This window comes from Petromyzon marinus, chromosome 27, assembly GCF_048934315.1.
Source record: "Petromyzon marinus isolate PM22_M1 ecotype Great Lakes invasive population chromosome 27, UKy_Petmar_22M1.pri1.0, whole genome shotgun sequence".
Lineage (NCBI taxonomy): Eukaryota > Metazoa > Chordata > Hyperoartia > Petromyzontiformes > Petromyzontidae > Petromyzon > Petromyzon marinus.
The window spans coordinates 11,783,648-11,809,175 of NC_133693.1; the positions used below are offsets into that span (position 1 = coordinate 11,783,648).

At 47.4% G+C, this 25,528-nt stretch overlaps 2 long non-coding RNA genes across 2 annotated transcripts; both read right to left on the reverse strand.

Moving 5' to 3' along the window:
- Positions 1-5,725: 5,725 nt before the first annotated feature.
- On the reverse strand, positions 5,726-14,293 carry LOC142929241 (uncharacterized). The gene is made up of 4 exons (XR_012945461.1): positions 14,087-14,293; positions 10,840-10,897; positions 10,504-10,563; positions 5,726-9,248 (listed from the first exon to the last, which is right to left on the reverse strand). It is a non-coding gene; the product is annotated as an uncharacterized LOC142929241 (long non-coding RNA).
- Positions 14,294-14,836: 543 nt separating this feature from the next.
- LOC142929220 (uncharacterized) lies at positions 14,837-24,284 on the reverse strand. Its single transcript, XR_012945436.1, has 3 exons — positions 23,580-24,284; positions 15,771-15,904; positions 14,837-15,597 (listed from the first exon to the last, which is right to left on the reverse strand). It is a non-coding gene; the product is annotated as an uncharacterized LOC142929220 (long non-coding RNA).
- Between the last annotated feature and the right edge of the window lie 1,244 nt (positions 24,285-25,528).

Below are 25,528 nucleotides of genomic sequence, written 5' to 3' on the forward strand. Positions count from 1 at the left end.
GACGATGGGCCCAAAACGTGGGGCCCTGGCCAGCGGACTCGCCCGCTCTGCCAGCGTGATGGTCTGCTGCATAAAGACAACCCCCTTCTTTGTTTCTCGGGCATTTTCCAGCGTCGTTTTTTTTTCCACCACGAGGGCCGCACATAAGGAGCCGTGGTTGTTATTAATAACCGCTGATGGTATCAATCCAGCTGAGACTGTAGATATGTACACTTGATACCGGCTTTGAGCCGCAGCTGCGCTATCAGATGAAACCCTCCAGTTTAAACGCCCGCTATTCCGCGCCAGATGTTACAATGAGCGCTTTCAACAATAGCGTCTGAAGGGGGCGGGTAGAGTAAAATCAGCGAGCGACCATTTGCGAGCAACCCACAGTGATATATAACGCCGAGGTCCTACTTACGAATGACATTTTGCAAGACTATTTTTTTTTGGGGGGGGGGGGGGTGTTCACATTTTTTGAACTTTGCACGCAGTCGCGAAGTAATATATATTTTAAGTAATATCAAATTATTCTTGTAAAAAAAAGTGTTTTCTCTAGTTGTACAATTTTGAGCACATACACACTCACTAAATCACAATGTGTACAATAGCTGTTTCATTACAATGTAAACAAAGAGGTGTTTTTTTACGATACGCGGTCGTATCTTTAGAGAGGGGAAAAAAAAACATTCGCGTCTAAAGATGAACACTGCGGTCACGTCGCAAGGCATTTTCAATACCGTAATTCGATAGATTTGATTTGCTTGCAAATCCCATCTGGATACGCCAACCCTACCACTCTCCCCCGCTTTTCCTTCGCCTGCTGACCACCTCTCATTCTGCGTCATGTCTGAGCGAATGTGAAGGAGGCTGCGGGATTCGAAGTAAAAAAAAAAACCTGCTAAGGTGCCAGCTCAATCGCCTTTTTTTGAGGTTCAACTTTTGTGATCGCATGCTCAGTCCTACGGATGGCTCTTTAGATTATTTCTGAGGTCATCCTACCCCTTCCCCCCCCCCCCTCCCCCGTGAGTCTATGTAAGCACCCACAGCTGACGGGGCAGTTGTTTCAGGACAGGAAGTGGACAAGGTGAGGGGTTCTGAGAAGATGTATCAAGGGGGGAGAAGAAAACGTGTTGCGTCGGGAAAATGTTGGTATTTTCAGATTTATGTTGTATGGGAAGAGTTCGTCCAGAAACGTTGGGTGCACCAATGTCGCGCTTTGGAAATGAAGGATTTAAAAAATCTAAGAGTTAATAATTCAACATGCAAATGTTTATGTTTTTTTTAGTAAGACAATTACCCGTACAGTATTATCAGCGTGAGTTGTTGAACGACATTTTTAACGGGAGGAGTCAACTTAGATTATAGCACGGTGTGCTACGTATGGCACGAAATAAGTTCAACTTGTAAAACGGTTCCGACAGCATTTCGGACCGGTGCAAATCCATGCGATCATTATGGCCAATGCAGTTGCTCACACGTTGCCAACACTTCCTTCCTCCTGCCAGATGCCACAAATATATCAGTCAACACGTGGCCTCCAGAAGGCTACCCTCGCAGCAACGCTGCACGGAATTCCACATCTTTGTGCCACTCTATTTCGATCTCGGCAAACCTATAAAACTATAAAGTATGTTTTATTTTTTTATTTTGCCAGGTAAGGCCCACTGAGCTACATAGCTCTATGTCAGAAGCGACCTGGCCACAAATGATAACCCAATAGAGTGGCGTATTATGTGGAAATTTAAAGCAGTCAAATACTCGAAACGCATGTTGATTCTAAATGTGGAGGGATAAACCGTAGGTCCCGGAGAAAAATCCAAGCACGGGGAGAGAGAGACACACACAAACTCCAAATATGAAGGCGTCAGGGCCAGGATCGAACTCGCGACCTCCTGTATACCAAGTGAGGTAGTTAACATCTCACCACCGCGGCGCCCTCCTCAATGCTACACGTGCGCCACTACATTATCTTGCTCTTGGTGATAGTATCTTCTGCAGTTCTGCACTGATTGTATCTTTTTTTCAGCGATGCACTGACTGTAACTGCAGCGCTGCACTGATTGTATCTTTCTTTAGTGGTGCACTAATTGCATATTCCTTTAGCGCTGCACTGATTTTGCCTCCAGCGCTGCACTGATTGTATCTTTCTTCAACGCTGCACTGATTGTATCTGCTGCCACGCTGCACTGATTGTATCTGCTGCCACGCTGCACTGATTGTATCTCTGCAGAGCTGCGCTGATTGCATCCGCTGCTACGCTGCACTGATTGCATCTGCTGCCACGCTGCACTGATTGTATCTGCTGCCACGCTGCACTGATTGTATCTGCTGCCACGCTGCACTGATTGTATCTGCTGCCACGCTGCACTGATTGTATGTTTTTCTGCAGCGCTGCACATCCGCACTTTTTCCTTAATTGCGAGCCGCAAGTGCTCGTTCAAGGGCCCGATGAGCCGCAGGCGACTGCGAAAAAAACTTTGAGCACACACGAAGCTGACACTTGCTGCGCTTCGTAGCACGTGCGTTGTATATTCCTCGTGACTTCACGAATTCGGCTTATATACCCTTCTGATGTTTGCACCGTTGTATAACATTACACGGTTAATTATTATTATTGCATTCGTACATTGTTTAAGTCCTGCGCTTATGTAGTGCGCGAGGCTGTTTAATCACGGAAAGTTCAAAGAGTGTAACCCAGGTGTTGTGGGTTTAAAAGAGCATGGCGACTGGTGGATACACGACCAACAATTTCCCACTATGCCGACTTTCTGTTGCAGCCGCAGTCCGCTCTGCTCATTGTCCACCGCTCTCTCTTTCTCTGCTGCACGACAGCTGCGGTTACTGACTGCAGAAAAGTCCACTTGGTCCAGGTCCCGAGTGTAAATCACATCAGCTCTTCCCTCGATGCGGCCACACAAGAGCTAAACTCAAATCAACTATTTTTATTTTACCAGGTACTCAGCTATGTGGCTCTTTGTCAGAAGCGACCTGGACACAAATGATGATAGCGCAATGAAGTGGCTTGTCACGTGAAAATGTAAAGCACCCACATGCTCGAAACGCGTGTTGATTACAAATGCTAAGGAAAAAACCAGAGGACCGGGAGAAAAAAATCACGCGACCACCGGGAGAACATGCAAATTCCAAATATGCAGCAGCAGGCGTCAGGGTCGTGATCGAACCCACTTCCTCCTGTATACCAGGTGAGGTAGTTAACATCTCCTAGTCACCGTGATGATGATGAGAGAGAGAGAGACACACGCAAACTCCAAATATACAGCAGCAGGCGTCAGGGTCGTGATCGAACCCACGACCTCCTGTATACCAAGTGAGGTAGTTAACATCTCCTAGCCACCGTGATGATGATGAGAGAGAGAGACACACGCAAACTCCAAATATACAGCAGCAGGCGTCAGGGTCGTGATCTAACCCACGACCTCCTGTATACCAAGTGATGTAGTTAACATCTCCTAGCCACCGTGATGATGAGAGAGAGAGAGACACGCCAACTCCAAATATACAGCAGCAGGCGTCAGGGTCGTGATCGAACCCACGACCTCCTGTATACCAGGTGAGGTAGTTAACGTCTCGCCACCGCGACCCCCGCTGATTGGGCATGCAGCCCGATTGCATCCTTGCCTGTGGGTAGAGCCCCTTATGCCACTCTACCAAGACATTTCCAGTATCTATGAGCTACTCGAGCCATAAGGACCTTCACGAGCCCAGGGAAACTGCAGGCTAGCCTGAATGTCTCGGTCTGGTGCAGGTGTTCGTGAAATGCATCCACCACCAGAGTTGCGATCTCAAAGAATGTCTTGGCTTGGTGCAGATGTTCGTGGAAGGCATTCACCACCCAAGGCGTTATCTCAATCCGGCTTGTAGCCTCAGAGGAGGGCGAGGTGAGCAGACGTGACTGTCCAAGGGGGCCAATTCATCCAACACCTTAGAAATGTCATTGAAGACGTCTGCTTCATCTGTCTTGCCCACATCCTGCCACAGATGTGAATGGTCAGTGATGGGGGCGTGGTGGAGGGGGGGGGGAGGGGCACAGGCAACCGCCAATGTAATTCCTCACCCCCCGTTGATAGAAAAAAACCGAGCCCACAACTGCCGGGAAGCCGTTGCCTCCCCAGACCTCGCTGCCGAAATACGCCCCTCCCTGTTAACGCGTTTGTTCGTACAAAGGCCCACGCTGCCCGTTGTCTGCGATACCCTTGGCCCCGAGTGGATAACTGCCCGTCCGCCTCCGCTGACGAAGGAGCTGGAGCCACATCTGTGGACACTCTTTTTACAAAGAACGAGACGTTCCATCTCGAGGGGGATTTTTGTTTTCCGAGGGGGTGTAATATTCGAGTGAAAAAAAAATGACGTGGCAAGAAATCTCAAATAAAAGTTTCACACGTTGTAGGCTTTCGCTACCAATATTATCCAAAGAGTTTTTTTTTGGGGCGGGGGGGGTGGGGGGGGGGTTAGATCGCGGAAATATAAATGTGTCATTAAACCCGCTACCACCCGACACAGTCAAGTCGTAAGGTTTGTCACGTGAACAAAACGTGCCAATTCGTTATTAGTGCAGCAAACCGGTGTGTTGGAGAGTCAACCCACAGCACCTTTAATTTAACAGAGGTCTCTCGCGGTGGCATGGGTACCAGCTCCGGACGGTGGGAGCGGCAGCCTCTTACTCCCCAGGGACCATCGCAGACCCACCCCCCCCCCCCCCAAACGTGGCCCAGCCATTCACGTCGCCGATTTTCTGGAAACTCAACGCTCACGAGGTTTCAGTTGACTGCGGGGAATCCTCTACTTACGAACGAGTTAGGTCCCAGAGGTCTGTTCGTAAGTCGATTTGTTCGTTAGTCCAACTTTACTCCTGTCGATACCAAACAGGTTGTACGGCATGTGCACTAAACACGGGGAATGGCTTTAAAAGTTGTATCATCTCCTGTAGACGTAGATGCCACTGGTTCTTCATGTTCTGCAGATGTAGATACCACCACCACCGCCATCTATTGCGCGGCGGTTAAACTTACGACTCTCAGTCCGAACAGGCAACTGGACATCCGGAGAGGTTTGTTGGTATCTCTGAAAGTTCGTAAGTCGAATGTTTGTAAGTAGAGGAGTCCCTTTACTGGCACCACCAAAACAGGGTGTGATGCCAGCTCCTCCTGTCACCTCCAGCAGATCCGCACTTGAGTTGTGTTGTCTTTCCTGGAGCTTTGATAATCCCGTGGATAGATGAACAGCTTCTCGTATGAATGCCGAGCCCCTACTCGTATCCGAGTACACGAGGAGGGACCATAGGAGCACGACTCGCGGACGTACCTGGGACGTGAAATAACCAACTAAGGTGACTTCATAAAGCCCCGTCTTAAGTACACCATGTCGAGGGAGTGCTATACTATTTGAAGAGATAAATGGTTCAGATAGCTGGCAATGTAACAGGTTGATGGTAGTGAATTCATAATTGAGTCTTTACATCTTGTGAGCAAGGCAGGGTTCAGCAGAATGAACAAACTTCTTCGCAACGGTTCCTTTGACAACAAAGAGCGTTTCTCGGCAGAATGTACAGTATGCGTCATTTGAAGAGAACTTGCGTTTAACACGAGCAAACGTTTTGTGTGCGTGATTCATGAACGATTTTTATCAGCAGTCCAAATATTTGGAGAAGATATTTGCAACCTCCAGTGCCTGTGACACTGCAAGTCGGGCTACAGGGAAACAAGAAAAACGAAGGCATCAATGAAATGGGCTATAACTTTTAATTGACACATTAAAGGCCAGCACGAGCCGTCTATCACTACAAAGTGCGAGACGCTCTGGTTCGCGTACAGTTGCAGTGGTCATCCGTCAGAAACGAGATCAGCACATTCGGATGGATGTGAGGATACAACGTGAATCGTTTAACATTTTTGCCATAAATGGTAGCAAAATGTGGCTTTATTTAAGGCAGTGCCGTGTGGCTCTGATTTCCCAAGCTGGTCAGGAAGTGCAGTTGCCGTTTTTAAATGCCGCGGCTGTGCACTTGCCAAGTTACAAGGGGAGCGATTTTGATAGCCCACCATGGCTAATATTTTCCAGTGAGTTTTTTTTTGCAAAAAAAAAAGAACACACACACACCGAAAACTAAAAAAAGGCTTCATGTCATTACTTTAAAGAGAACCACATGGCTTTGTTTAATCAGCAGGGAATGTATAACTGCAATAGGTGGCACAAATCCCAGAAGAGCTCAAGACTTACTTGGAGTGGCATGGCTGTGCATGTCTACCATGTGATTTCTAGAAGCGCCCCGTGATTGGTGCAACAGAAACGCGATCCAGATTGCCAGTTGGATGTTGTTAAAAAACAAACTTTTGCTTGCTGTCTGCGCAAGCTTTATTGATGCCAATGACAAATGTCCCCAACCTTTAACAGAAATATTGAGCTGTCATCACTTTTTTTGTGGGGTGAACGCAACCATCTGCAGGGGCGCTGGCTCGGCGACGATCAGCGCTTGCGTGCTTGCTACGATGAAAATGTAACCTTTACCCAGCCTCTTCTCATTCCTCCTCCTACCTCCTTGCTGAGATAACAGTTGCAGAGCGTTATATATATATGTGTGTGTGTGGGTCCGCGAACGGCGCATTCGGATGTATTTTTTTTTTCAAAACAATTGGGTCACAGCCAACAAGGTGCTGCCATCCTGAAATGTCATTCATAATCTCGTTTGGTGCAGATTTTCAGAGTTGCGGTTGGCGTCTGACTGCGCAGTGTGTTCTTAATTGTTTGTATGAATTGTTCAAGCGTGCGATGCCACAGATCAGGTAGGGCTGTCCTCTATTTTAAAAGACAAAAACAAACAACTCAAGATAATCCATAATACAGGTTTTTTTGGGTTAGAGCACGTAAATATATAAATGTGTCGTTAAAACCCGCCACCACCCGACACAGCCAACGAGTAAGGGTTGTCACGTAAACAGAACATGCCAATTGGTCACTAGTACAGCACCCCGGTGTGTTGGAGAGCCACATTTATATATGTCGGCGATCTAACAAAAAAAAACCCTCTTATGGATGATATCGGTCGCGAAAGTCTACGTGTTCAACTCAAGATACAAAGGTGTGCTGCCCGGCCCTGTCTTGTAACAGGTGAAACGTTCTGACGAGTGACTGCGCGTGCGTCGCCACAATTGGCGTGAAACTCCGTCGCTTTGGCGGAGCAGCACGCAAATTCCCCCAGAATCCAATGGGGGGATTGGGGAGGCGATGACGTTGACAGTTTCGTACGCAGCTCCATCACCACACGCGCATGCCGATGAGCACTTGCAGGGACGAGGACGAAGAGGAGGGGAGAGACCGAGCGAGCCCTCCAAATGGCTCGAGTGCACCACAACTTGGTGCCCATCGAGGGTTCGTGTTCCCACTCACCCTGCGCGCGGTCAATTACAATTGGCACCGAAGTGACACCGCGCACACGATGATAACGTCGATGTTGATCAAGGTGGCGAGCGGCTCCACGCCCACACCCCTCCCTTGTCGTCTCCGTCAAGCACGGCAGGAGCTGCTGCCATTTGCTGTGGTAGCCACCAGGCGTGGTGGGAGTCGACGTCACCGGAGCCAACCATCGCCGATGGACAGGGACGGCCCTTTGGTCATTACACTGCTGGGGGTTGTCTGCTTCTTCTTGTTCAACAGTCCACGGAGCTGTGTCGCTCTTTTTTTCAGAAGCGACCGGGCTATCGCAAATGATAGCCCAACGAAGTGGCTTATCGTCACGTAGAAATGTATAACAGCCAAATATAATATAGACGCGTGATGTTTATTCTAAACGTGGAGGGGGGGGGGGGGAGGAAATCCACGCTCCCACGGCGAGAGAGAGAGACATGCAAACTTCAACTATACAGGCGTCAGGGTCGGGATCGAACCCACGACGTCCTGTATACCAGGCGACGGAGATAACATCTCCGAGCCACCGCGGTTGAGGGCCTTACCCCACGCTGCGGGGGCTATTTGACCACGTTTCACCACGTCGGTCGATGTGGGTTGGTGAAAACGGGGACCATAGAAATACAGTACAATTGATGTTGCTGGACTGTCATCTGCTGACAGACACCCAGCGCCACGGCCTATGACACCTGGCATGCATGATGGTTGGCAATTCAAGCACTATGCTCGTGATCTGATCAGAGGCTATCGATGTTAATACTCGGCAATAATTTAAAACATCACTCGTTATATATGTGCCTCTACTAGCGATGAGTTTCAGATTGATGCATTTCGGATTCTTTTTTTTTTAAAGAATGTTCCGAACTTTCGGATTGATTCCCATTGCGTACGAATCTCAAATGTCTTCGTGCTAACGATAATGACGTCACCCGATGCGGCCCGAGTGACGTCACATGGCTTGATCAATCCGAAACAAACCCCTTTGTAAGGGATCGTCCGAAATGTTGGGGATTTATTTTGTATCAGTATGGGAGCACGTCCCTTACACAACGTGCGTAAATAGCCGTAGGTCTCCCCGTGTCGTTGCATTCGTGCAACGCAGACCAAAGCAATCTGCGGAAGCTGAAGTCCATTTAACATAGCCCATGGATCATGTTCGATGATCCAGGGGGGAGTGACCCCTTCATCCCACATTACTAAAAATAACAGGAGTTACTGTACTCCTCGCTGACTTGTGGGAATGTCCTCCACCCCGGGGAATCTCTTTGAGAGTTGTTCACAAAACCATGCGTAGCACGTAGCTTGCTGCACTCTTTTAAAAAACACAAAATCTCCAGTTTTTTGGGTTGCAGTGGAAAGTGCGGATTGTGGCAATGCGAATGGATTGTGAGTTTTAATCCCCTAGTCTGCGCTGTCCGGTTGCTTGTCTGGGAGAGGAGAAGTGGGGATATGTTCGTGCGCAAATCGTGGCCAGCTGCCCCCCCGCCCCCCCCAAAAAAAAACACTGAACAAACAATAAACAAATGTACATTCCATCAATGGCAGCGAACGCGTTGCGGTGGCTCTGAGATGTTGACTACCTCGCCTGGTATACAGGAGGTCGTGTGTTCGATCCTGACCCTGACGATTCTTGTATATTTGGAGTTTGCATGTTGTCCCCGTGGTCGTGTGGATTTTTATTCGGGTCTTCCGGTTTTTCCCTCCACATTTAGAATCAACGTGCGTTTAGAGCATTTGGCTGCTATGAATTTCCACATGACGATACACCACTTTCGTTGAGCTATTATTTTCGATAGCCACGTCGCTTCTGAAAAAGAGCTATATAGCTCAGTGGACCTTATCTAGTAAAAGAAGAGAAAATGTGTTTAGTTTGAGCATTCTTGGCGGGCACAATTAATACGAGCAGCAGCAGGCCGTGTACGCGTGCACACAGCGTTCATTTTTTCTTGAGTATTTTGGGGGAACTCAATCGGTGACATCGCCTCTAATTTATCTGCAAGAGGGAGGTGTAAACAGACCGATGACTAATTCAAAAATTCTAACAGTGCTGCTCCTATGCAGCAGGAAACGTGCGGTTTATTTATGCCACTCCACACTGAGCCCAATATAACACGCGACGGGCATAACGCCCCTGCTCACTCGAAAGTTAACAACTGGCGAACGTTTCACGAGTCGTGCGCTTGCGTGTGTCACTGGGAAGCCACCGGCACGCCGGGGCGTTAATGTGGCAACACACATCACGCGGTGTGGCACCTGGGATTCTTTGTGTCCAGAGCAGATGCCCGGCGGCCAGAGTTTCGAGCGGCCTATAGCCGCGATGAATCACTTTAACTCTTAAAGCCTGTTCTCCCATAACGCGGGAGTCGTTGCGTTCCTGAAGAACACCGCGTGATGGAAAAAAAAATCGCATTATCATAAATAATATATAATACTGGGGTAAAGCGCAGTCCGCGATAACACGTGAGATGCGTACGCAGGCTCAACAAAGACTGAGCCGTGTGGGTAGCAGATAGAAGCATCCAGCAGCATCCCGCCTTGTGTGATGCTACGCCGAGGCAGCCAGACGACCGCTTATTCCTACTCACGCGATGTAGTTCCGTTTGCTCGATCGCGTTATATCCAAATCGCATGCGCGTTATACGAAAAAATGTGTTCCCTAATACATTCATCGCGTTTTATCCAATTCGCGATATGAAAGCTACTTAGCATTATAGGAGAACAAGACTGTATTATCAACAGCCATTTGTCAATCCACTGCTGAATGAAGGCCTATCCACGATGGTCAGTGCAGGTGGACGGGATAGAGTGGGCACCCAGGTATGGCTCAAATAAATCACTCACTGCTGGCGTCAGCCGTGGTCGGGAATTGAACTCAAGCTCAGGGTTGTCACCTGAACTGGGCTGCACCCATAAAGTCTGACCAGTCGGCGTATTTATTCGGGTGGCAAGGTTTTATTTGTGCCAAGATCAGGCACTGTACTGGAATTGCTGCGTTCAACTTTATTGCAGCAGACTGCCCACTTCTGATAGACCGACGCTGATGGAGATACATGTCCAGGTTTGGTCCGTGGACAAGGCGGAAACGCTCCCACTCACTGCAGTTGTTAGGAGTCATTCTCGCTCGGAGCCATTCTTTCCATTCATCATGAGGTCTTTCTAGAACAGCATTGACATGTTGTTTTGTAAGTCAGAACTACACAAGATAACTTTAGTCTCATTATATATGCACCGTACACGGTTAATTTCTACACAAGAACACCCAGAATACATTTGTGTGGTCGGTTTTCATTTTGAAATCCCCCCCCTCTCCACCCCACCCCCAAAAATACTTAACATTTCCACCTTCATCAATGACAATAAAGTTGACTGCATGTTTTTTTTTTAAACAAAGCCCAATCCTCGTGAATATTCCAGGGAACATTTCATTAAAACCTTCATAAAGCAGAGGGCCGCAGTCCTGCCAAGTGTGCACCTGAATGGGGTTCGCATTCTGCAAAAAAAAAACACAGAAACCACACACACAGCAGCGTATTTTCAAAAGGTGAAATTGTTAATTCCACCGTATTGGATGGAAACCACAGTCGATCGGCGATTAAGTCTTTCCTTACGACGAGGCATGTGTGTTGTTTCATGAAGAAGCCTCTCAATATTTGAACCGTGCCCTACAGTTTACCACCACTACCAAGTGACCAGGCGTGTACGTAAGTCTGTCTGTAAGTCTGAACATTTGCTTTCGGGCATCCTTATCAGTGCAGTCATTCACAAATGCGCTCTCGGATCGCACGTTGCAAGCTCTTGTAACAATTCATAAAGCTGTAAAGTCAATAATTGAATAAATCTGAACAACTATTACCTATTTTTACTTTAGCAGGTACAGGCCCAATAAGCCGTACACCTCTTCTTCAGAAGCGACCTGGCCACAATCGATCGCCCAACCAAGTTGCCTTTCGCGTGGAAATGTATAGCAGTCAAATGCTCTCAATGCTTGTTGATTCTCAATGTGGAGGGAGAAATCGGAGGAACGTGAGACAAATCTATGCCACCACGGTGAGAGAGAGACTCAAACTCCAAATATACAGGCATCAGGGTCGACATCGAAGCCGCGACCTCGTGTATACCAGGCGAGGAAGGTAACATATCGCCACCGCGGCGCGCCCCGTGATTCAAATAAGCATGGAATAACGCACATACGAATTATTTTTTGTCAACGACGAGAATTAAAGCATGTTTCAAAAATATGTTAACACTTATATGGGGCTATGGTTTTTAATATATAAAAGAGGCGGATCATTCGCTGTAACATGATAATAAATGTACGTTAATAGCTTCAAAAGTCAAAGAGTCTCCACTCATTCGCCATCATTATCAACACATTGCCTGGAATGTTCTCCAGGTGGTCTCCAGAGCCTGGAGGCAGCACATCTATTGTGATATTGTTGCAAATTCTCCGAAGTGTTAACATTTGTTTCAAGCACCCTGTATATGCAGAGAACGATATGACCGGTGGTGTTCGGGCACGGGGCACGAGATGTATAGTGGTGGACAGGACAAGCGGTTGGACAGGAGCGAAGGGCACGAAAGCACGTCCGCCGTGGAGATGCAGTGATGAGATCAGCCCGCGAGCGCGAATAATAATAATAATTTAAATTTCGATGTAAAGCTTTCGTGACTCCAGGGATTCAAGGCGCATTTAATCAAAGCATTCAAAGGTGTGCGTGTATATAAAGCAGGGAAATCAGACAAAGCCAGCGGACAACTATTAACGCTATGGGGGAAAGTCATTTTAAAGAGGTGAGTTGTCAGGGCAGATTTAAATAACTCTAAAGACTCTGATTGCCTTGTTATCTAGAGACCAACGCGTTCCACAGTCTTGGAGCTGCGCTGGCAAAATCTCGATTACCCCCCAGGAGATAGAAGATCTCAAGGACCTCGGAGGTACGTAGGTAGTGTCTTCAAAAGTTGCTCACACCGACACGTTGTGACAAGTCATCTGCTTACACTTTATTCACCCATTCTTGCCCCAGTTGTAGGCACTCCTATATCCTTTACCATATAAGCATCTCGTTGAAAAAGACAAAGATCCCCCGTATAGCCTATTAACACGGCAGATCTCTCGACTACTTCAGCGTTTGTTCCTTGCTGTAGTTGCCCCACCTGATGACGATTGCTTGTGTTGCAATCGAAACGTCGTGATATATTATTATTTTTCTACCTACGTGACTTTACCGAAAGAACGAAAGAGTATAGATTCCTGCAGTCACGAAAGCTTAAAATCAAGATATTTACAGACTGTAGGAGCAAGTGCTGTCAGCGAGCACCTATGAAAGTTGGCACGGCATACGAGGAGGTGGGTAGCCAGCACCACGCCCGGCCGCCTTTGTCTCCCCAGTTGGAAGTTTACACATCACACCAAGTACTAATTTGAAGCTGAGTCGACCTAGGGGAGGCCCAGGACTGGTTCGGATAATCGTCACTGGTGTTGGGCGTAAGCGGGAATCCAACAACTCGTATCGCCGGGTTCGTAGCGCAGTTCGCGAACCCGTCCGCTACCGCTCTTCACTCGCGGACAAGCACACGCCCGCTTTGGATCATCATCATCGGTAAGCATTTCTACTTTTTCGGTACTTACACTACTATTTATTGTTTGTATAGAGTTTTCACATGTTTTTTTATTATTTAGTTTTTGTTTACTTGGCATAACATTACAGTACTTATTTCAATTGCCATGTTGTCTATTTTTTGGTTGCCGTTTACCTAAACCCCATTATGTAGTTGAGGCCTCGGTATTGAATATCGCCGTTTTGGCTTTCGCGGCACTCCCCGCGATATTTAAGAGCCTCCTTCCTTCAACAATCTCCATTGATGAAACAAACCCGCCGGGCCCCTAGCGGCGGCTGTTGTGATGTTGACGGCGACACGCTGCTCACGACTGCCAACCGCGCTCACGACCTCAGTGAGCGCCCTCTTCCCCCAGGGGTCCGTCCCGTCCACACTACCGTTCACCACTCACGGGAATTTGTTGGCCCTGCACGTGTGCATTAGTCAGGAGGCAGGGGGGGGCCGTACAAAAATGACGTCACGCGATTTTGGACAATTTTTGACCCCCCCTCGTCACAAGGCGTCACAAAAAAGTCAGAACCCCCCTCAAATATGACGTCACAAAGCTCTGCCCCCCCCCCCAAAAACATATTTCCATTTTGAAAATAATACATGCTTCAAATCGCTTTAAACTATTGTCATTGTGGTGCGTATTTAATGTGGCCGCTGCACTCTGATGTTGTAGGAGTGTTGTTATAACAATTTTACATTTATTTAAAGTTGCGCATTTTGATGTGACGTCACATTTCTCACCTCCCCCCCCCTCGTCACACATAGTCACAAATGTCTGACCCCCCTCCCCCCCCCCCTAGATGCGTGACGTCATTTATGGACGGCCCCCAGGGCGGTGGTACACATTGGTTGTTGAATTCGTCCCTCGCAGCAAGAAGGGTCCTGGGTTCGAGTCCCGACACCGGGCGCCTTTCTGTGTTGCCTCTGCCTGCTATCTCTCGCCCCGTTTCCCCCCTGGTTGTGCATGGGAGTTCATCCGCGTTCTTCCCATAGCTTACAAATAAAAAAAAACGCACGCAAAATTACGACGGATATTAGGGCAAACAATATCCCAATGCAACAAAAATACCTGCAAAGTGATGATGCTGTTGCAGCAGCAACAGCATCATCATCATCATCACCTCCCGACCGAGAAAGCTCGGCAAGGAGAGTCCTCTTGACAACAAGCCTTGAGAGTCGCCGAGTCCTTCCGGCGTCAACAAGCGGAACGACGCATACAAACAAGAAGCATCACACGCGATGACGTGCGTGCATTTCCCGGCAGCGCTGCGAGTGAGCGGTCTACAGGCGCGCGATGACTCCTCCCGCCCACGTCAGCAGGAGAGATCGGGACACAGCGGGGGGGTCCTCTCTTGCTGGGTCACCGTCGCCTGGCGCGAGCGGTGTCCCCCACGTGTAGCTCGCCTCGCGCGGCGCCGCTCGTCGTGGCTTGTCCTCGGGGGTGGGGCGGCGGGGGGTGGGGGCATCCCCCGTGCGTGACATTAAATAGCTTCTGGGGCCGTCTGGAACGCTCTTCCTATGAACTTTGAAATCACCTCGTTTGAAAACGAACGTGTTGAGCACTGCCTGTTGTTGTGTTTAGTTTGCTGTCCTTCGCCTCCCGCACCTCCGATTAGCACGGCTGGCTGCTACGTAGGTTGGCGAAGGAAGTTCAGCATGCATACACGAGGATGGTGTCCATAACAAAATATTTAAAATTCCAATACAAAATGGAAAGGATACCTTGGGCGGCACCTGGGAGCGGATCACCACGACACCACGGTTTGATTCCTGCTCAGGGCTAACATCAGTGCTATCTGTACCGCTCCTGGGCCACCGCTAGATCAATACGCATTTTCCCGTGTGTCTTTAGATTGTTGTCCTTCTCCCACCCGCACCTCCGATGAGCACGGTTGGCTACGTGCCGTTCGAAAGAAGTTCAACGCACGTTCACACATTGAGCCTGTAGCTCGGCTCTAGCGCGAGTCGTCAGAGAGATGACGGAGACGGATGCGTCCTCCTCTACCACCACACCTTTTCTCTCACGCTCAAACACAATGCTTGGTCACGCCGGTGCTGCTGTCGCTGCGTTAGTTGTCGTGTTCAAATCAATAAGCTCAGCCGTGGGCTGTGCGTTATTATTGCTCGAGACGATTGCTCCGCGCCCGTGCTATATTTACACTGCTCGGGTTGGGAATCTCGCCACGTTGCATTCCCACAGTAGCGGACACACGCGCCCTGTGCTCCTCGCTCTCTCGCCCCCAGCGTGCATCGTGTAAACATCGCTCATCGGGAGCATGCAAGTCCGAAGCAGGGCTCGCCTTCAATTGCACCGCTGCCTGGTTTTCCCATGGTCTGTCGTAATTGACGCTGCTAATTACGACGTAAGGATCCACGGAATAATAAATTACAATTATTATTGCGCTCACTGTGGTCATGTTTTTTGTTATTTTATTTCTGACCATGGACGGGGTAGTGGGGGGGGGGGTGTTTGGCGGGGAGGAGGGGTGATGAAGGAGGGAGAGCTCACGGTTCCACGGAGCGAGAGCACAGACTCGGTCAGAATCCTGGCGCTGAGTCCTCCCGCGAGATTGTATTCCGCTGATAGTGTAGTTCCGCGTCCACAAACAAACACGAGCTTATTATTACCATCGCCTCTCATTGCGGCCAATTAAACAATTAGGGTGAACGAAAAAATAACAATCGAAATTAAGCAATCCAATGGGGGGGGGGGATGGTTTACGTGGCTCTGGAATATTTTCAAAACTTGCCACCTGCACTTTGAGCGCCAAGGGAGAGAAGAACCACTCCTTCGCTCCGTAGCACCATGCCGCTCCGTAGCACCATGCTGCTCCGCTGAGTAGGTCCACCGTGCGAACGTAACCCCACGTGATACATATTCGCCTCCCTGCGCCACGCGCCTTACGAGATGAGCATTTCTCTCAAAATGTACTGCCTCTTTCCAAGCAACAACTAACAATTAAAAACAAACAACAGCAACAAGAGAGTCCCCCCCCCCCCCGAGCGTGTTCATGTGTGCGTCATCATCTTCGCACAAGTAAAGTTTATAGTCGCATTGTCATATGTTTATATCGTTGTAGATTGTTTCAGGTGACAAGCCACTTTGTTGACCTATCATTTGTGGCCCGGTCGCTTCTAAAAAAAAGAGCTATGTTTCAAGTTTCATTTATTAGGTATAGCTCTTGAGTCGGGTGCAACCGCAACAAACAAAATATAAACAGAGAACATCTTAAAGCGACGACGCGCAACAGAAATATCCTGGATAAACCAGCAAATCTTCCAGAAAAAAAACCGTATTACAACGCTGTGTGCAAAAATCCCAGTGTCATGCAAGTCAAACAATAACAACCATAAGACAATTTAGATTCAAGTTATCAGGCCAACTCCGCACTTCCGCAAGAAACATGGCTTAACCATATGTTTTTGAAATCACCAAAATGAAGCTATAAAAACAATGTAACAACAGTAATCTTAGGAACTGTGATTCAAATTGAACAATAAACGATAGACATAACATGTACGACCAAACTTGCAGCCATAGCTGGCATCTTGACACTCCCAGTGTATGATGTGTGAGTGAGTCAGTGGTAGTGTGAGTGAGTGTATGATGTGTGAGTCAGCGTATGATGAGTGAGTCAGTGTATGACGTATGAGTGAGTCAGTGATAATGTGAATGAGTGTATGATGTGTGAGTCAGCGTATGATGTGTGAGTCAGTGTATGACGTGTAAGTGAGTCAGTGGTAGTGTGAGTGAGTGTATGATGTGTGAGTGAGCCAGCGTATGATGAGTGAGTGTATGATGAGTGAATCAGTGTATGATGAGTGAATGGATCAGTGGTTGTGTGAGTGTATGCTGTGTGAGTGAGTCAGCGTATGATGAGTGAGTCAGTGTATGATGTGTGAGTGAGTCAGTGTAAGATGAGTGAGTGAGTCAGTGTAAGATGATTGAGTGTATCACAGCCTCCTCCACGCCATCACGGCCTCCTCCACAGCAGTGATCCACGCCAGGCGGGTTGTGGCGTTTATGTAACTCAGTGGGCCTTACCTAGTAAAATATAAATAGTTATTTTATAGTTATTTTAGTAAAATAACTATAAAATAAAATACAAATAAAAATAGTTTGTTAATAGATAATAAATAAATACTCCCACCCGCTCTTGGGAATACTCTAAACCAAGGGTGGGGAACCATTTTCTGCCAAGGGCCATTTGGATATTTAGAACATCATTCGCGGGTCATACAAAATGATCAACTTAAAAATGAGCCTGTTATATTTTGTCAAACCATTGAATTAACTCACCCCTAATGCGATGGCTGGAACTACTTCTCTTTGGTGAGGCGTGTGACGTTAGCTGGTATTGATGATGTTGGTACTCGCAACTGCTTTGCCAGCTTTGCTCCTAGATTTATTGAATTTCGAGTCCCGCCTGCGGTTGCCTTGGCAGGGCCAGAGACCAAGCGTCCGGCCCGCGGGCCTTACACGGCCCGCGGGCCGGACGTTCCCCACCCCTGCTCTAAACAATCGTTTAGAATATTTGGCTGCTATAAATTTCCACATGATAAGCCACTTCGTTGAGCAATCATTTGTGGCCAGGTCGCTTCTGAAAAAGAGCTATTCGATCAGTGGGCTTTACCTGGCGAAATAAAATAGATTAGTTTCATTTGTATATATATTTTGGTGATTTTCTTACCTTCCCTATACTTTGCACTCCTATCGTGTTTTGTATTGTGTGTTATTGTAACGTTCTGACCCGCCTTGACTGGACATCTGTGAAAAAGAGCTTTAAAGCTCATCGGATTCCCCCAGTACAAATATATATTCTGATTCTGAGTTGCATAGAGCTACCCATAACCTACAGGCACATCTTGAGATAATTCACAATAAGTCAAAACAATGCTGTTTATAGTATGTCTTCATATACTACACTGCTGAATAAGGATAACTACCTCGCCAGGTATACAGGAGGTCATGAGTTCGATCCTGACCCTGATGACGCCTGTATATTTGAAGTTTGCGTGTCTCTCTTCTTCGGGTCCTCTGGTTTTCCCCTCCATATTTAGAAACATGCCACTTCGTTGAGCAATCATTTGTGGCCAGGTCACTTCTGGAAGAAAAAAACAACTATATAGCTCAGCTTGCCTTACCTGGTAAATAAAAATGAGTTTTGTTTAGATAGTAGCAGCAGCGACTGTTTTTGGGCATAGACCATAGCCGACTCCGATGACTAAGCCAGCCATTGCTCATTTCCAGCTTTTGTCATTGTGCCCAGCGCGCTTCCCAACAAAGTGTCGCGATGACGCATCTCCAACTCCCCAGCTCCATTCTCTCAGACACAACTCTTGGTGAGATCTCGCTGTCCGGACACGAACGACAACAAACACAACACATTCGCACAATAACACGGTGGTGGGCTTTGAGCTAAAAAAAAAACTTATCATCAGCAGGCGACGATTCAGGAAAATTGCCTTTCATAATACATAAATGAAAGAGCTCCGAAGAAAGCCCATGTCCCAAACCGTCGGCTACTACTATTACTAAATATTGCTTTAACCTTGAAGACCACAGTGTCAATGGTTAATGTGTTGAGTGCAGTATTGGTTTCTGGTGCACCACTGCCAACGAAGTATGGACCCAGCAACGTGTCCCAGGCACACGGCGGTGAGCTCAGCGTGGCGTTGTTGCCCCTCCAGCCGCTGTGCACGCTTTGTTCGAGAGTGCGCACGAGCAAACAGCTGAGGAGAGCTGTTCCTCACCAGAACATGTGGGCGCAAGACTTCTTACTTGACTCTGAGTATAAATCACGTTGTCGCCGGAAACAAACTATCTGCTTTGCCAATTCATTGGAAACGATGGCAATAACCCATCCTAATAAGAACATTAATCCTGTTCACCGTTATTCACGTTATATGATTTCTACCGTACGGAAAGCAGATTAATCCACCGGCTGGTATTCTCAAGAATGGGTGGGAGTATTTATTAAATAATTATCTGACTATTAACTATTTTAATTTTACAAGGTAAGGCCCACTGGCGTTATATAGCCCTTTGTCAGAAGCGAGCTGGCTGTCACAACGTGATAGCTCAACGAAGTGGCTTATCACGTGGACATTTAGCGCAGCCGAATACTCTAAACGCGCGTTGCTAAATGTGGAGGGAAATCCCGGAGGAACCAGAGAAGAATCCACGCGACCCACGGGGAGAGAGAGAGAGAGACACGCAAACTCCAAACATACAGCAGGCGTCAGGGTCGTAATCGAACCCACGACCTCCTGTATACCAGGCGAGGGAGCTAACATCTCGCCACCGTGGTAAGTTGAGTTGTCCTCGCCAGGGTCAGGGTGTCACGGATGAGTGAGTGTGTGTGTCTCTTTACAGCGCTATTCACTGTGACTTGCAAAAACAAATCGTTGTACAGCTTATAATAACACGTAGTAGTAGTAGGCTTTCACGATCAATATTATCAATAATAACGTTTTTTTTATGAGATCGCTTAGATATAAATATTTCGTTAAACCCGCAACCACCCGACACAACCAATTTGTAAGGTTTGACACGTAAACTAAAACGTGCCAATTCGTTACTAGATCAGCACAACCAGTGTGTTCAAGAGTAAACTTAAAACATTTACAACCAGCTCTTTATGCAATAAAGCTGGTTGTAATCACCAGCGAAACGTCGTATTCGGATTGTAAATGCTGTGGGTTTACTCTCCAACACACCGGTGGTGCTGAGGTAGTAACTAATTGGTACGTTTTGTTTACGCGACAAACCTTACTAATTAGCTGTGTCGGGTGGTGGCGGGTTTACCGACAAATTAATATTCACGCGTCTATCCTAAAAAAAAATATATAACCCTTTATTGTGCACAACTCAGAAGGCAAGAAATGTGGAGAAAATTTTTTATCGTCACATGTTACTTCATTGAGCAACAGCCATCTCATCGGTGCGACAATTGGCGCTCACAAGCAGAATTATATTATTGGTTCTTTCGGTAAAGTCACTTAGAAGGGAAACAATAAAATAATAAAAATATAAAACAATACGATTCTCACGACGTTTCGACTGCAACACAAGCAATCATCATCAGGTGTGAAAACCACAGCAATGTTTTCTTGCTGTGGTTTTCACACGTGATGACGACCCCCCCCCGCCGCTTACTGGGCATCTGTGAAAAAGAGCTTCATAGCTCATCGGATTTATCCAGGATAAATACGATTCTGATTCTGTAAGATTCAGGCTGCGACCGCAGTCCCCTCGTGCTCTGGCAATTCGGTTCGCACGACAGCAGCGCCGCCACTGACACAGGTAGAATGTTTTGAGTTATTTGGCTGCTATAAATGTCCACGTGATAAGCCACTTTGTTCAGCTATCAATGGTGGCCAGGTCGCTTCTAAAAAACAGCTATATATAGCTCATTGGGCATTACCTGGTGAAATAAAACATAGCTTAGTTTTGTTTTAGTTTCGTTCAGAAGTTCTGCACTCTGACCAATGTCTCTGGATTGGCTGTGGTCCACAGTGAAAATGTGGGTCCCATCCATCTCGGACAGTGGAATGGCTCACAGGTTGAAACATTAATCTTGCAGTGTACTTTTTTTAAAGTTAGCAGAACATTTTGCTCTCTCCCCAAAACCCACAATGTTTGTTTTTGCAAATGTTGAAAATAGCTAAGACTGGCTAACAATAGTCATCATCATCAGACATGATGAATCCACTGCTTGATGAAGAAGTTCAAAGGCTCCTGTTGCACACTCGAAATGAAGGACGTGAGCAGGTTCTCCAAATCGAGGGCAAACACATTTATTGTGGTCAATCTGTAAAATGCAACAGCACGTGTGTCACACACAGCAATCTTCAACCGAGTCGCCATTAACCATGTCATTGGTGTCCAAGTGCGGTTAATAAATAACGCTGCCAGCCCCCTACAGGCCTAACTCTGTTATCGCATGCTGGTGTACACAGGTGCATCGACGTACTGCACAACACATAAGGACTTTCACAAAACCACACTTTACGCCCTTGCTGCACGAGGAAATAATTAAAAGAGTGGTCCATTCCTAATGTTCCACACTACCCCCTCTTGTGATGCAACAATCCATCCAGAACCTGCACTCTGATTTCATCGCTCCATCTCCTTGGTGTTCTCACCTTGGCTGCCACTCTCTTATCATTTTTTGACCTTCGTCCACCATCTTGCAACGTCTCCTGACCAAGCCCTTTTACTTTTCTGAATAGTTAGGATGGTGGCATGAACCTGTGCATGTTTTCCAGTCCATGTGTTCTTCTTTTTCTGTCCCAATGTAATCCCACACTGCCCGTGCCGCTGATTCGCGGATAATATCACAGACATCCACCTAGCCTCCACAGAGGCTACTGAAATGTCGAATGACCTCAGTATCCACGCGTAACGTTGCCAATGTCACCTTGCCGCACGAAAAAACATTCCAAACCTGCGTCTCTCCGTGATTCCCTGCGTGCTTTTCCGTGTATATTCTGTATATTTCATCAATGACCATCAATTAATTGACTAATCGTTCCAGCCGTAAGTGGTGCAAACTCACTCGCATGAGATCGCTGAAATAGATCAGCCAGCATGGCTCGACAAATGCGAGTGGCTACAACTAATCCGTCCGTCTGTACCCCCTCATGAAGGCCGGTGTGTTTGAATTCTCCTCGTTCTCTGCTTGCCGTTGTGCCTTCTTTCAGATTGTGCAGACTCAATACCAAAAGCTACCTAACGGTGCAATTCATGACGCTTTCTCCACAGAAGCATAATCCTGAATGTGCTCACCAACACAGCTCCAGCTCCTTTCCTGAACCTACAGTCCGTTGTGTGTGTGTTTGCGTTATATTTTTTAACAGCAATTGTGCTGCACCTGTGTCCCCTTCCAACCAGGGCTACAGAGAGAGCTTTCCTGGAGACCACAGGAGCAGAAGGCCTGAGGCTGGAGCCCCCCCCCCACCCCGGGGCAGAATTGCTATGCGAGGGCCCCTTTGTTCAGCGAGCGACCCAAAGCCAGGCCCCGTTCTGGGCCCTCTTCTGCTGTGTGGTGTCCAGGGTAAAGTTGCCTCCTTTGTCCCCCCCCCCTCCACCCGTCTAACCCCCCCCCCCCCCCCCGGGCGACCTTGCTTCTAATGATGCACGACTTCATAATAGAGGGTTTCTTCTTGTTGTTGGGTTAGATCGCGTAAATATATGTTTTGTTAAACCCGCCACCACCCGACACGGCCTATTGGTAAGGTGTGTCACGTAAACAAAACGAGCTAATTCGTTAGTAGTTTATACTTCAACAAAACGGTGTGCTGTACGAGTAACGAATTGGCATGTTCCGTTTACATGACAAACCTTACTCATTGGCTGTGTCGTCAGGTGGTGGCGGGTTTAACGACACATTTATGTTCACCCGATATTACCCTCTATTATGGATAATATTGGTCACAAAAGCCTAAGCGTTAAGGTGCACAACTTTGGTTTGGTAAAGCACGCATCCCACACCTGTCACGTACTTTTCGCCAACAGTAAACGTGTCTCCGTTGTGCATCATAGATTGTTGTCCATCCTTCCCTGCCCGCACCTCTGATTAGCACGGTTGGCTACGTACGGTGCGAAATAAATTTTACATACCTACAGAGTGGTTTCCCCTGAACTGAGGATTGGTGAAAATCGTTTTCTATATTTATGTTTAATCTGTTAATTCTCACATCGTTAAATTAAACTAAAATAATCTATTTTTTTATTTTACCAGGTTAAGTTCTACTGAGCTGGATAGCTCTTTTTCAGAAGCGATCTGGCCACAAACGATAGCTCAACGAAATGGCTTATCACGTGGATTTTTTTTAGCACCAAATACTCTACGCGTGTTTCTAAAATAAGATTATAGGCTGGAACAAAGGATAGGTCACGTTCAAACTTTCAAGCGCAATTTTCTTTATGAAAGCAAATATTACATAATAAATATTGAGACTAAATTTTGATTTAAAGCTTTCGTGACTGCAATAATTCATATTCTTAGCTAAAGTCACGTTGAAGGGAAACAATAAAATAATAAAATATGTATAAAACAATAAAAAAAACTCTCACGACGTTTCGACCATAACACAAATGGTCGAAACGTCGTGAGAGTTTTTTATTGTTTTATATATATTTTATTATTTTATTGTTTCCCTTCAACGTGACTTTACCGAAAGAGCTAAGACTATAAATATTGAGACTGTGGAGAGTGGAATTTGATGGGCTGTTGTATTGATATTGTGCGATCAAATCCACAGAGGAGAGAACAGTCCAGTATCATATCTATCAAGCTAAACTTTTTATTTTAGCATGCAAAGCCCACTGAGCTTTTGGTTATTTTTCAGAAGCGACCTGGCCACAAATGATAACCCAACAAAGTGGTTTATTACGTGGACATTTATAGCAGCCAAATTCTCTAAACTAATGTTTATCAATGTAGAGGGATAGACCGGAGGACCCGGAGAAAAATTCACGCGACCACGGGGAGAACATGCAAACTCCAAATATACGGGCGTCAGGGTTGGGATCGAACCCACGTCCTCCTACTTACCAGGTGAGGTAATTAACATCTCGCCACTGTTCTGGGGACCAGAGGCATAGATGGACATGTGACGAGGTCGGATATGTGAACATCGACAGAAAATGACTGTGACACCGTTCACAGATAGCGCACTGGGTATGTGAGCGGTTAAACGGTCGCGGTGGATAAGTGACGTTGAATATTACGACGTTGTGCTGGAAACCAACTCGGCGCGTGAATTCCAACGTCCTCGCTCGTGCTGTAAATGTCAAAAACTAACTTTTATTTTTTGATGTTTCTCTCGCAAAAAATATTTGGTGGCCAAGAGTCGTGACTGCGCGTGGTGAAATTAGTCACAAAAAGCTCGCGGCTTCACCCCGGTGGTAAATTTCCTCCAACTCCATTCCACGACCTTCTGCTCGCCCCGTGAGTTACTAACTCTTTGTGCAACAACGCCGTTCCTCGAACAATCAACCCCTTGTTGTCAAAGCGTTTCGACTTTAATCACACATTTAAGAATCGTTTTAGGCGCGTCGGTGCACTGTCTTGCACGACAGGCTTATATAAAAGCGAGTATGAATATCATGTTGCCGCAGTATTGCTTACAATATAGCAGTCATATAAGTAGCAATCCCTAAAGTGTAAAGTTAAATTTTGACATTTGGTTTCCTGTCTTATAGTCTGGTAACTCAAAGAACACTTTTGTTATTGCAACTTTCCACCCCCACCTTCCTCCCACATATTTATCTGCACTGACTGTAGGCTTTGGACGTTTGCCATTAAGCTGCTAGCTACAATCCACCACATTAATGATGTCTGAACATTGCTCAGATCTTGTCAAAATAGCATCACACGGAGGAGCGAAGTAGACAAGCATCGAACTTATTTGCTTTTATTTCCACTTGTTCTGATTCGTTCCTTTTTTAAAATAAAAAAATAATGCTTCTCCCACTTCATTTTAATTCATTAGCGCGGCTACCGGAATTCCCTGATCGTCTCGTTGTACGTGCGTGTGTGAAGTTGTTACCATTCACGACTGGGGATGCAGCGTCCTAAAAGTCGCCCTCATCGTCGTCGTTAAATCTCCCAGGAACGTGCCACGATTTGTTTTGTTTCCCGTCCGCCAAAGGCCCCTCAACCGCCCCCCCCCCCTTTCCCAATAGGGGGGCCCCCCACCCCCTTCACAAGACGGGGGGGCCGCGGCTCCACCCGGCGCTAATTCCGAGACGTCTGGCTGGGTCGGTCTGCGCGGCGCGCTCGCGGTGGACGCGGGGAGAGGAGAGAGGAGAAGCGTCGCTGGAAACTTTCCCTTTGGAAGGAGATGCTCCATAAAAATAGACACCGCCACCCACACATCCACTACCAAGCACGTGTGTGTCTGTGTGTGTGTGTCTGTGTGTGTGTGTCTGTGTGTGTGTGTCTGTGTGTGTGTCTGTATGTGTCTGTATATCTGTAGTCCGGCAAAACAACCCCCTACCTCCTCGCGGTGCCGGACGGGCAACTCTGTCGTGGACAGCGCTGTGGGGGGAGATCCAATTTTGATTGGCTCCTCCCCTCATGGCATATGTGTCCACCACAGGGGCTAAACGGGGGCTCTGGACGGGTGCGAGGGGCTGGTAACCCCTCCACCTTCAATTAATTACCACGAAACTACGAATTAAACTGAAATATGTAACAACTAAGCTTGTGCCGGAGGCCCCGGGGGGCCAGGCGTCTATGACGTCTCCTGGCCAAACCCCAATTGGCGGAGCCAGGAGATTGAATACCTACCCTCGGGGCTACTCCAGAAACAACGAAAAGCCACTACGGTTGGCCACGTGGAATGTTCGAACGCTCACTGCAGAGGAGAGGCTGCCACTCCTCTGTCGGGAGCTGGACCGGTACCGCCTGGATCTATGCGGCATTCAGGAGGTCCGGTGGACCGGCTCTGGCTCCTGCCACCATGAGGGGTGGACAGTCCTCTACTCGGGGCAGCAGAC